We start from the raw sequence: 12,601 nt of genomic DNA, 5'->3' as shown, positions 1-12,601 counted from the left end.
GGAACACCATCGGAGACACCTGTAGAGGACCTTTATAATCACCCAGTTACGTCGTGACGTTTGGTAGCACCCAAAGTGTTCCTCCGGTATTCGGGAGTTGCATAATCTCATAGTCATAGGAACATGTATAAGTCATGAAGAAAGCAATAGCGGTAAACTTAAACGATCAAGTGCTAAGCTAACGAAATGGGTCAAGTCAATCACAGCATTCTCCTAATGATGTGATCCCGTTGATCAAATAACAACTCATGTATATGGCTAGGAAACATAACCATTTTGATCAATGAGCTAGTCAAGTAGAGGCATACTAGTGACACTATGTTTGTCTATGTATTCACACATGTATTATGTTTCCGGTTAATACAATTCTAGCATGAATAATAAACATTTATCATGAAATAAGGAAATAAATAATAACTTAATTATTGCCTCTAGGGCATATTTCCTTCAGTCTCCCACTTGCACTAGAGTCAATAATCTAGATTACACAGTAATGATTCTAACACCCACATGGAGTCTTGGTGTTGATCATGTTTTGCTCATGGAAGAGGCTTAGTCAGCGGGTCTACAATATTCAGATCCGTATGTATCTTGCATATCTCTATGTCTCCCACCTGGACTTGATCCCAGATGAAATTGCAGCATCTCTTGATGTGCTTGGTTCTCTTGTGAAATCTGGATTCCTTTGCCAAGGCAATTGCACCAGTATTGTCACAAAAGATTTTCATTGGACCCGATGCACTAGGTATGACACCTAGATCGGATATGAACTCCTTCATCCAGACTCCTTCATTTGCTGCTTCCGAAGCAGCTATGTACTCCGCTTCACACGTAGATCCCGCCATGACACTTTGTTTAGAACTGCTCCAACTGACAGCTCCACCGTTCAATATAAACACGTATCCGGTTTGCGATTTAGAATCGTCCGGATCAGTGTCAAAGCTTGCATCGACGTAACCATTTACAACGAGCTCTTTGTCACCTCCATAAATGAGAAACATATCCTTAGTCCTTTTCAGGTATTTCAGGATGTTCTTGACCGTTGTCCAGTGATCCACTCCTGGATTACTTTGGTACCTCCCCGCTAAACTAATAGCAAGGCACACATCAGGTCTGGTACATAGCATTGCATACATGATAGAGCCTATGGCTGAAGCATAGAGAACACTTTTCATTTTCTCTCTATCTTCTGAAGTGGTCGGGCATTGAGTCTTACTCAACTTCACACCTTGTAACACATGCAAGAACCCTTTCTTAGCTTGATCCATTTTGAACTTCTTCAAAACTTGATCAAGGTATGTGCTTTGTGAAAGTCCAATTAAGCGTCTTGATCTATCTCTATAAATGTTGATGCCCAATATATAAGCAGCTTCACAGAGGTCTTTCATTGAAAAACTCTTATTCAAGTATCCTTTTATGCTATCCAGAAAATCCATATCATTTCCAATCAACAATATGTCATACACATATAATATTAGAAATGCTATAGAGCTCCCACTCACTTTCTTGTAAATACAGGCTTCTCCAAATGTCTGTATAAAACCATATGCTTTTATCACACTATCAAAACGTTTATTCCAACTCCGAGAGGCTTGCACCAGTCCATAAATGGATCGCTGGAGCTTGCACACTTTGTTAGTACCCTTTGGATCGATAAAACCTTCAGGTTGCATCATATACAACTCTTCTTCCAGAAAACCATTCAGGAATGCAGTCTTTACATCCATTTGCCAAATTTCATAATCATACAATGCAGCAATTGCTAACATGATTCGGATGGACTTAAGCATCTCTACGGGTGAGAAGGTCTCATCGTAGTCAACTCCTTGAACTTGTCGAAAACCTTTCGCAACAAGTCGAGCTTTGTAGATAGTAACGTTACCGGCAGCGTCAGTCTTCTTCTTGAAGATCCATTTATTCTCGATGGCTTGCCGATCATCGGGCAAGTCAACCAAAGTCCACACTTTGTTCTCATACATGGATCCCATCTCAGATTTCATGGCTTCAAGCCATTTTGCAGAATCTGGGCTCATCATCGCTTCCTCATAGTTCGTAGGCTCATCATGGTCAAGTAACATGACCTCCAGAACAGGATTACCGTACCACTCTGGCACGGATCTTACTCTGGTTGACCTACGAGGTTCAGTAGTAACTTGATCTGAAGTTTCATGATCATCATCATTAGCTTCCTCACTAATTGGTGTAGGTGTCACAGGAACCGGTTTCTGTGATGAACTACTCTCCAATAAGGGAGTAGGTACAGTTACCTCATAAAGTTCTACTTTCCTCACACTCACTTCTTTCGAGAGAAACTCCTTCTCTAGAAAGGATCCATTCTCAGCAACAAATGTCTTGCCTTCGGATCTGTGATAGAAGGTGTACCCAACAGTCTCCTTTGGGTATCCTATAAGACACATTTCTCTGATTTGGGTTCGAGCTTATCAGGTTGAAGCTTTTTCACATAAGCATCGCAGCCCCAAACTTTAAGAAATGAAAACTTTGGCTTCTTGCAAAACCACAGTTCATAAGGCATCGTCTCAACGGATTTTGATGGTGCTCTATTTAACGTGAATGCAGCTGTCTCTAAAGAATAACCCCAAAACGATAGCGGTAAATCAGTAAGAGACATCATAGATTGCACCATATCTAGTAAAGTATGATTACGATGTTCGGACACACCATTACGCTGTGGCGTTCTGGGTGGCGTGAGTTGCGAAATTATTCCACATTATTTCAAATGTAGACCAAACTCATAACTCAAATATTCTTCTCCACGATCAGATCATAGGAACTTTATTTTCTTGTTACAATGATTTTCCACTTCACTCTAAAATTCTTTGAACTTTTCGAATGTTTTAGACTTATGTTTCATTAAGTAGATATACCCATATCTGCTCAAATCATCTGTGAAGGTGAGAAAATAACGATACCCGTCGCGAGCCTCAATATTCATCGGACCACATAACATCAGTATGTATGATTTCCAACAAGTCTGTTGCTTGCTCCATTGTTCCGGAGAACGGCGTTTTAGTCATCTTGCCCATGAGGGATGGTTCGCAAGTACCAAGTGATTCATAATCAAGTGATTCCAGAAGTCCATTAGTATGGAGTTTCTTCATGCGCTTTACACCAATATGACCCAAACGGAACTGCCACAAATAAGTTGCACTATCATTATCAACTCTGCATCTTTTGGCTTCAACATTACGAATATGTGTATCACTACTATCGAGATTCAACACAAATAGGCCACTCTTCAAGGGTGCATGACCATAAAAGATATTACTCATATAAATAAAACAACCATTATTCTCAGATTTAAATGAATAACCGTCTCGCATCAAACAAGATCCAGATATAATGTTCATGCTTAACGCTGGCACCAAATAACAATTATTTAGGTCTAAAACTAATCCCGAAGGTAGATCTAGAGGTAGCGTGCCGACGGCGATCACATCGACTTTTGAACCATTTCCCACACGCATCGTCACCTCGTCCTTAGCCAGTCTTCGCTTAATCCGTAGTCCCTGTTTCGAGTTGCAAATATTAGCAACAGAACCGGTATCAAATACCCAGGTGCTACTGCGAGCTCTAGTAAGGTACACATCAATAACATGTATATCACATATACCTTTGTTCACCTTGCCATCCTTCTTATCCGCCAAATACTTGGGGCAGTTCCGCTTCCAGTGACCAGTCCCTTTGCAGTAGAAGCACTCAGTCTCAAGCTTAGGTCCAGACTTGGGTTTCTTTCTTGAGTAGCAACTTGTTTTCCGTTCTTCTTGAAGTTCCCTTTCTTCTTCCCTTTACCCTTTTTCTTGAAACTGGTGGTCTTGTTGACCATCAACACTTGATGCTCCTTCTTGATTTATACCTCCGCAGCCTTTAGCATTGCAAAGAGCTCGGGAATCGTCTTATCCATCCTTGCATATTATAGTTCATCACGAAGCTCTTGTAGCTTGGTGGCAGTGATTGAAGAACTCTATCAATGACACTATCAACCAGAAGATTAACTCCCAGCTGAGTCAGGTGATTATGGTACCCAGACATTCTGAGTATATGTTCACTGACAGAACTATTCTCCTCCATCTTGCAGTTGTAGAACTTATTAGTGACTTCATACCTCTCAATCCGGCCATTTGCTTGAAATATTAACTTCAACTCATGGAACATCTCATATGCTCCATGACGTTCAAAACGTCGTTGAAGTCCCAGCTCTAAGCCGTAAAGCATGGCACACTAAACTATTGAGTAGTCATCAGCTTTGCTCTGCCAGACGTTCATAACATCTGGTGTTGCTCCTGTAGCGGGTTTGGCACCCAGCGGTGCTTCCAGGAAGTAATTCTTTTGTGCAGCAATGAGGATAATCCTCAAGTTACGGACCCAGTCCATGTAATTGCTACCATCATCTTTCAACTTTGCTTTCTCAAGGAATGCATTAAAATTCAACGGAACAACAACACGGGCCATCTATCTACAATAACATAGATAAGCAAAATACTATCAGGTACTAAGTTCATGATAAATTTAAGTTCAATTAATCATATTACTTAAGAACTCCCACTTAGATAGACATCCCTCTAATCATCTAAGTGATCACGTGATCCATATCAACTAAACCATAACCGATCATCACGTGAAACGTAGTAGTTTTCAATGGTGAACATCACTATGTTGATCATATCTGCTATATGATTCACGCTCGACCTTTCGGTCTCAGTGTTCCGAGGCCATATCTGCATATGCTAGGCTCGTCAAGTTTAACCCGAGTATTCTGCGTGTGTAAAACTGTCTTACACCCGTTGTAGATGAACGTTGAGCTTATCACACCCGATCATCATGTGGTGTCTCGGCATGACGAACTATGGCAACGGTGCATACTCAGGGAGAACACTTTTACCTTGAAATTTAGTGAGAGATCATCTTATAATGCTACCGTCAAACAAAGTAGAATAAGATGCATAAAGGATAAACATCACATGCAATCAATATAAGTGATATGATATGGCCATCATCATCTTGTGCCTTTGATCTCCATCTCCAAAGCACCGTCATGATCACCATCATCACCGGCGCGACACCTTGATCTCCATCGTAGCATCGTTGTCGTCTCGCCAACTATTGCTTGTACGACTATCGCTACCGCTTAGTGATAAAGTAAAGCAATTACAGGGAGATTGCATTGCATACAATAAAGCGACAACCATATGTCTCCTGACAGTTGCCGATAACTCTGTTACAAAACATGATCATCTCATACAATAAATATAGCATCATGTCTTGACCATGTCACATCACAACATGCCCTGCAAAAACAAGTTAGACGTCCTCTACTTTGTTGTTGCAAGTTTTACGTGGCTGCTACGGGCTAAGCAAGAACCGTTCTTACCTATGCATGAAAACCACAACGATAGTTCGTCAAGTTAGTGTTGTTTTAACCTTCTCAAGGACCGGGCGTAGCCACACTCGGTTGAACTAAAGTTGGAGAAACTGACACATGCCAGCCACCTGTGTGCAAAGCACGTCGGTAGAACCAGTCTCACGTAAGCGTACGCGTAATGTCGGTCTGAGATGCTTCATCCAACAACACCGCCGAACCAAAGTATGACATGCTGGTGAGCAGTATGACTTGTGTCGCCCACAACTCACTTGTGTTCTACTCGTGCATATAACATCTACGCATAAACTGTTTCGGATGCCACTGTTGGGGAACGTAGTAATTTCAAAATTTTCCTACGCACACGCAAGATCATGGAGATGCATAGCAACGAGAGGGGAGAGTGTCGTCCACGTACCCTCGTAGACCGTTAAGCGGAAGCGTTATAACAACGTGGTTGATGTAGTCATACGTCTTCACGATCAACCGATCCTCAGCACCGAACGTACGGCACCTCCGTGTTCAGCACACGTTCAGCTCGGTGACGTCCAGCGAACTCACGATCCAGTAGAGCTCGGGGAAGAGTTTCATCAGCACGACGGCGTGGTGACGATGTTGATGAAGCTACCGATGCAGGGCCTCGCCTAAGCACCGCTACGATATAACCGAGGTGGATTATTTTAGAGGGGGCACCGCACACGGCTAAGAGACCAATAGATCAATTGTTGTGTCTCCAAGGGGTGCCCCCCTCCCCGTATATAAAGGAGGGAGAGGAGGAGGGGGTGACCAAGGAGGAGGAGGCGCACCCAAGGGGGGCAATCCTACTCCAAGTAGGATTCCCCCCTCTTTCCTAGTCCTAGTAGGAGAGGGGAAGGAAAGGGAGGAGGAGAAGAAGAAGGAAAGGGGGGCCGACCCCCTAGTACAATTCGGTTTGGGCTAGGGGGCGCGCCCCCCTAGCTGGCCGCCTCTCCTCTTCCTCCACTTGGGCCCATAAGGCCCAATAACCCCCCGGGAGGTTCTGGTAACCTCCCGGTTCTCCGGCATTTATCCGATAACCCCCTGAACTCATCCGGTGTCCGAATATAACCTTCCAATATATCGATCTTTATGTCTCGGCCATTTCGAGACTCCTCATCATGTCCGTGATCATATCTGGGACTCCGAACTACCTTCAGTACATCAAAACACAAAAACTCATAATACCGAACGTCACAGAACTTTAAGCATGCGGACCCTGCAGGTTCGAGAACTATGCAGACATGACCGAGACATGTCTCTGGTCAATAACCAATAGGGGAAACTGGATGCTCATATTGGTTCCTACATATTCTACGAAGATCTTTATCGGTCAAACCGCATAACAACATACGTTGTTCCCTTTGTCATCGGAATGTTACTTGCCCGAGATTCGATCGTCGGTATCTCAATACCTAGTTCAATCTCGTTACCGGCAAGTCTCTTTACTCGTTCCGTAATGCAACATCCCACAACTAAATCATTAGTCACATTGCTTGCAAGGCTTATAGTGATGTGCATTACCGAGAGGGCCCAGAGATACCTCTCCGACAATCGAAGTGACAAATCCTATTCTTGATCTATGCCAACTCCATGAACACCATCGGAGACACCTGTAGAGGACCTTTATAATCACCCAGTTACGTTGTGACGTTTGGTAGCACACAAAGTGTTCCTACGGTATTCGGGAGTTCCATAATCTCATAGTCATAGGAACATGTATAAGTCATGAAGAAAGCAATAGTAGTAAACTTAAACGATCAAGTGCTAAGCTAACGGAATGGGTCAAGTCAATCACATAATTCTCCTAATGATGTGATCCCGTTGATCAAATAACAACTCATGTCTATGGCTAGGAAACTTAACCATCTTTGATCAATGAGCTAGTCAAGTAGAGGCATACTAGTGACACTATGTTTGTCTATGTATTCACACATGTATTATGTTTCCGGTTAATACAATTCTAGCATGAATAATAAAAATTTATCATGAAATACGGAAATAAATAATAACTTTATTATTGCCTCTAGGGCATATTTCCTTCACATGGGTGGGCAACCAACATTGTATAGAAAGAAGGGGAATCTCAATAATATGCTTCCTCTTATGTTCTTTAACATGTTCCTCTTCTGTTCTTCTTTAGTAAGCACCGTATGTTCCTTGTCAGGAAGGGGAGCAGGGACATCTGCAGTTGACACCTCTATTGGGCCGGTTCTGCTAAATTATTTCGCACTTCGAGTTGGTCTACCATAATACCCCGGAAATGGTGGGAGTCGGGCGGTCTTTGATAGACTAAACTGATAGTAATAGTTGTGCACCTTTAGATGAATAGAGTTGGCCTGTAGGTGATCGATAGGCTGCATATTAGTAGCGGCAAAACCTTATGTTTTCCAGCCAGTTCCGCTTTCCCGATTTATTTATGGTGGTTATGGTGTACCCCTATTATCTACAGTACGATCTGCTTACTCACTCTGCGCTCTCGTTATCATGGTTTAGCAATAAACTTTCTATATAGTATATTATGATCCTATCATCTACCAACTATGCTTACATCTGGGGCCCCCAACAGAGAGCCTATTTTTGTGTAGTTGTGCCAGATTATATTTCTACTCACCATATTACAACACACGTGGGCTCTCTCATCAGAATCCAGTGATAGCACACAAGGTTTACAGGGAGCCTCTATTATATTACAATATCCTCTGCATTACAAAGATAATCTCAGTACTATTTGTGTTTTCATGCTTTACAGATATTCTACGTAATCACAATGAATATAAGAATGCACACATCAGAGGAATATTGTAGAACAGTTCAATGGGTAACAAATTTGGTATCAAGGGATTGAGGTCCATTGTGGATGCAATGAAACCCACATGCTCCCCATCTATAGATTCATATTCATAATATGAACCTAAGGACTATTCTGAGCTCAAGGAGTCAAAGGCAGATGGCCTATCCTGTTCACCCAATAAGGTGCCTGTTCTAATTTGGCAAGGTTTTATTGGTTGCACATATCTTGCATAAGGTGTCTTGCATTTCTTTTGCTTTGTTTGCACCACCATCTGCTTAGTTTACTCATGATATATGTGAAGATGCCACGTCCATCCATTATCAATACCTATTCCATTTGTCGTCATACCATGTTTTTCCATTCAAATGTTGTTCTTGTGTTTCAGACATCCAAAAGGAAGAGGGTGATGATACATCTCCAAAGTATCTATATTTTTTGATTGTTCCATGCTATTATATTATCTGTTTTGGATGTTAATGAGCTTATTTATACACTTATATATTACTAGTACAAATGCCCGTGCATTGCACCGGACGAAATATTAAGTATAAATTGCTCCATGTGTCATTATGCAACATTTTAAATACATTTTTTTGGAAATGTCAGAAATAAGGTCAATGTAACCTTTGAGTGTAGCAATTATGATCTTGATGCACCGCGATCGTGCAACATGACTGAAATTGCTACGTTTCCTCTAAAAGTAGTAGAAGTGAGCCAACTTGCAAAAAGTAAGGCTCGACAATGTTTTCATCTTTGGTGACGACCAACCCTGTTTTTCCTTCCTAGGTCGCCACACTAGGGCAGCCTGATACAAGCCTTTCCTCAATAAATAAATAAATAAATAAATAAATAAATAAACAGCCGATACAAATTATGGAATGCTGCTAGTAATTATGAATAATTTTTAACAGAGACATTGTCGATTGTCATCACTGACCACACAAAGCTGAGTGCCTAAGGCAAGCATAAAAGAACATCTCAAACAAGGTTAGATCAAAATGTCCGTTCATGCCCATGAAGCCACATCCCATAACAAAAGTTCATCCAAATAGAGCTCAACAAGAAAGGCGCATATAATGGCAAACATGGGCACATGAAACGGAAGTACATGACTCTAGAATCTATCAAAGAAAAGAAAATACAGCCCTGAGGGGGAAACCAGTTCATACAATTGCACTATAAAAAAATTATTGAAGAAAAACCAGAAGGTCATCTATAGCCTCTAGCAAACTTTTGAAGATAACTAAATCAGACTAAAGAGTTATCGCTTAGACTATCCAAATTGGAGATAAAAGATGTAGTGCACAGTAAGGAAATTTTGTGGTGTGTGAGATTAAGCATGCCTAACTTTAAATTAAAATTAGAATTCATGCATGCCAAATAACATCTCTGTGCAACATGCACGTACATACACATAATATTATAATATATCAACAAAAGATACACTTTTTCAGACATAAATTAGGACATGCAAACACGGGTTGTTAGTATAACATAGCTGCATTTGACAAAATTAGAAAACTCATATCTACACTTACCTGTAATATTATCAGTTTCGTGAACGTCAGTGGTGCTCTTGACCATGTATTGGATGCACTTTGGACCATTTGGTGTTATGAAACTATCTCATTTATTTCACATAGACATGGAAGATAACCGTAGTCCTCAATTTGCTCACTGTTAAGTATGATATGAATGGTATCCAAAGGAGTAGGCCACCTATCAGCTGCAGCAATACCTTCGGTTTCTTAGACATTTCTTTCTCCTTTATGTTCAAGCGAAAATAGGATAAAGCTACTTTAAAACACACTAAACAGTGGATGTGTTACAGCAGAAAGTGCAAGACATTCTAAGCCTCGAGTACCATTTTTTTGCTAAGTTCTCTAACATTTTCTCTCTGTTGCTTATGCAAATACAAGCAGTAATTTGCTTCTGAACTTGGCCAGCAGAAAGTGCCCACATATGCATCTCCTCGGCTAGCAGTCCAGCTTGGTGCTTCTCTATTTCTTAGATAAGTTGGTACTGTAACAATAGGAATCAGCCTATAATATTTTTCTTCTCACAAAAATCACTATTAATGTAAATGCTACTTGGGACCAAAAAGCATATTGATTTACCTCTCTACTTGGTCCTCAATTTGCTACTTGGACACAAATGTGTGATTTGTGTGATATGCAAAAGAAGAAAGATGTGGATAATGATATTGTTAAATTGAAGCTATTTCCGTTTTTTCTTAGAGATCGTGCTAAAACTTGGTTTTCTTCTTTGCCTAAAAATAGTATTGATTCATGGAATAAGTGCAAAGATGCTTTTATCTTTAAGTATTTGCCTCCCGCTAAGATCATCTCTCTTAGAAACGATATTATGAATTTTAAGCAACTTCATCATGAACATGTTGCACAAGCATGGGAGAGGACGAAATTAATGATACGTAATTGCCCTACACATGGTTTGAATCTTTGGATGATCATACGAAAATTTTATGCCGGATTGAATTTTGCTTCTAGAAATCTTTTAGATTCGGCCGTGGGAGGCACTTTTATGGAAATCACTTTAGGAGAAGCTACCAAACTCCTAGATAATATTATGGTTAATTATTCTCAATGGCACACTGAAAGATCTACTAGTAAAAAGGTGCATGCAATAGAAGAAATTAATGTTTTGAGTGGAAAGATGGATGAACTTATGAAATTGTTTGCTAATAAGAGTGTTTCTTCTGATCCTAATGATATGCCTTTGTCTACTTTGATTGAGAATAATAATGAATCTATGGATGTGAATTTTGTTTGTAGGAACAATTTTGGTAATAACGCGTATAGAGGTAATTGTAATCCTAGGCCGTTTCCTAGTAATTCCTCTAATAATTATGGTAATTCCTACAACAATTCTTATAGAAATTATAATAATATGCCCTCTAATTTTGAATCTAATATTAAAGAATTTATTAGTTCGCAAAAGAGTTTCAATGCTTTGATTGAAGAAAAACTGTCTAAGATTGATGAGTTGGCTAGGAACGTGGATAGAATTTCTCTTGATGTTGATTCTTTGAAACTTAGATCTATTCCACCTAAGCATGATATCAATGAGTCTCTCAAATCTATGAGAATTTCAATTGATGAGTGCAAAGAAACAACCGCTAGGATGCGTGCTAAAAAAGATTTCTTTGTGAAAGTGTGTTCTTCTAGTTTTGATGATAATAAGGATGAAGATCTAAAAGTGATTGATGTGTCTCCTATTAAATCTTTGTTTTGCAATATGAATCTTTATAATGATGGGACTTGAGATGAGTCAACTTTAGTTAAAAGGTGTCCCAATGATTCGGAGTTTTCAGATCTTGACGCAAAAATTGATAAAAGTGGGATTGGAGAGGTCAAAACTTTACATAGCAATGAACCCACTATTTTGGATTTCAAGGAATTTAATTATGATAATTGTTCTTTAATAGATTGTATTTCCTTGTTGCAATCCATGCTAAATTCCCCGCATGCTTATAATCAAAATAAAACTTTTACTAAACATATCGTTGATGCTTCAATGCAATCTTATGAAGAAAAGCTTGAATTGGAAGTTTCTATCCCTAGAAAACTTTATGATGAGTGGGAACCCACTATTAAAATTAAAATTAAAGATCATGAATTCTATGCTTTATGTGATTTGGGTGCTAGTGTTTCCACGATTCCAAAAACTTTGTGTGATGTGTTAGGTTTCCGTGAATTTGATGATTGTTCTTTAAATTTGCACCTCGCAATTTCCACTATTAAGAAACCTATGGAAAGAATTAATGATTTTATTATTGTTGCAAATAGGAATTATGTGCCCGTAGATTTCATTATTCTTGACATTGATTGCAATCCTACATGTCCCATTATTCTTGGTAGACCTTTCCTTAGAACGATTGGTGCAATTATTGATATGAAGGAAGGAAAAATTATATTCCAATTTCCATTAAGGAAAGGCATGGAACACTTTCCTAGAAAGAAAATTAAATTACCTTATGAATCTATTATGATAGCCACGTATGGATTGCATACCAAACATGATAATATCTAGATCTATTCTTGCTTTTTCTGCCTAGCTAGGGGCATTAAACGATAGCGCTTGTTGGTAGGCAGCCCAATTTTATTTTTGTTTCTTGCTTTTTGGTTCTATTTAGTAATAAATAATTCATATATCCTCTGGTTATATGTGGTTTTATGCTTTTAATTAGTGTTGGTTTGTTTTCTTATATCCACCATTACAGTACCTTAAGTGGTGGTTTGTTTTCTTATACTAACGGAGCTTATGAGATTTTCTGTTTAAGTTTTGTGTTGTGGAGTTTTCAAGTTTTGGGTAAAGATTTGATGGATTATGGAACAAGGAGTGACAAGAGCCTAAGCTTGGGGATGCCCAAGGCACCCCAAGGTAAAATTCAAGGA

Source organism: Triticum aestivum, chromosome 5A (assembly GCF_018294505.1).
Source record: "Triticum aestivum cultivar Chinese Spring chromosome 5A, IWGSC CS RefSeq v2.1, whole genome shotgun sequence".
Lineage (NCBI taxonomy): Eukaryota > Viridiplantae > Streptophyta > Magnoliopsida > Poales > Poaceae > Triticum > Triticum aestivum.
The sequence above is the reverse complement of the archived record's forward strand: the minus strand, read 5'-3'. Positions refer to the sequence as shown.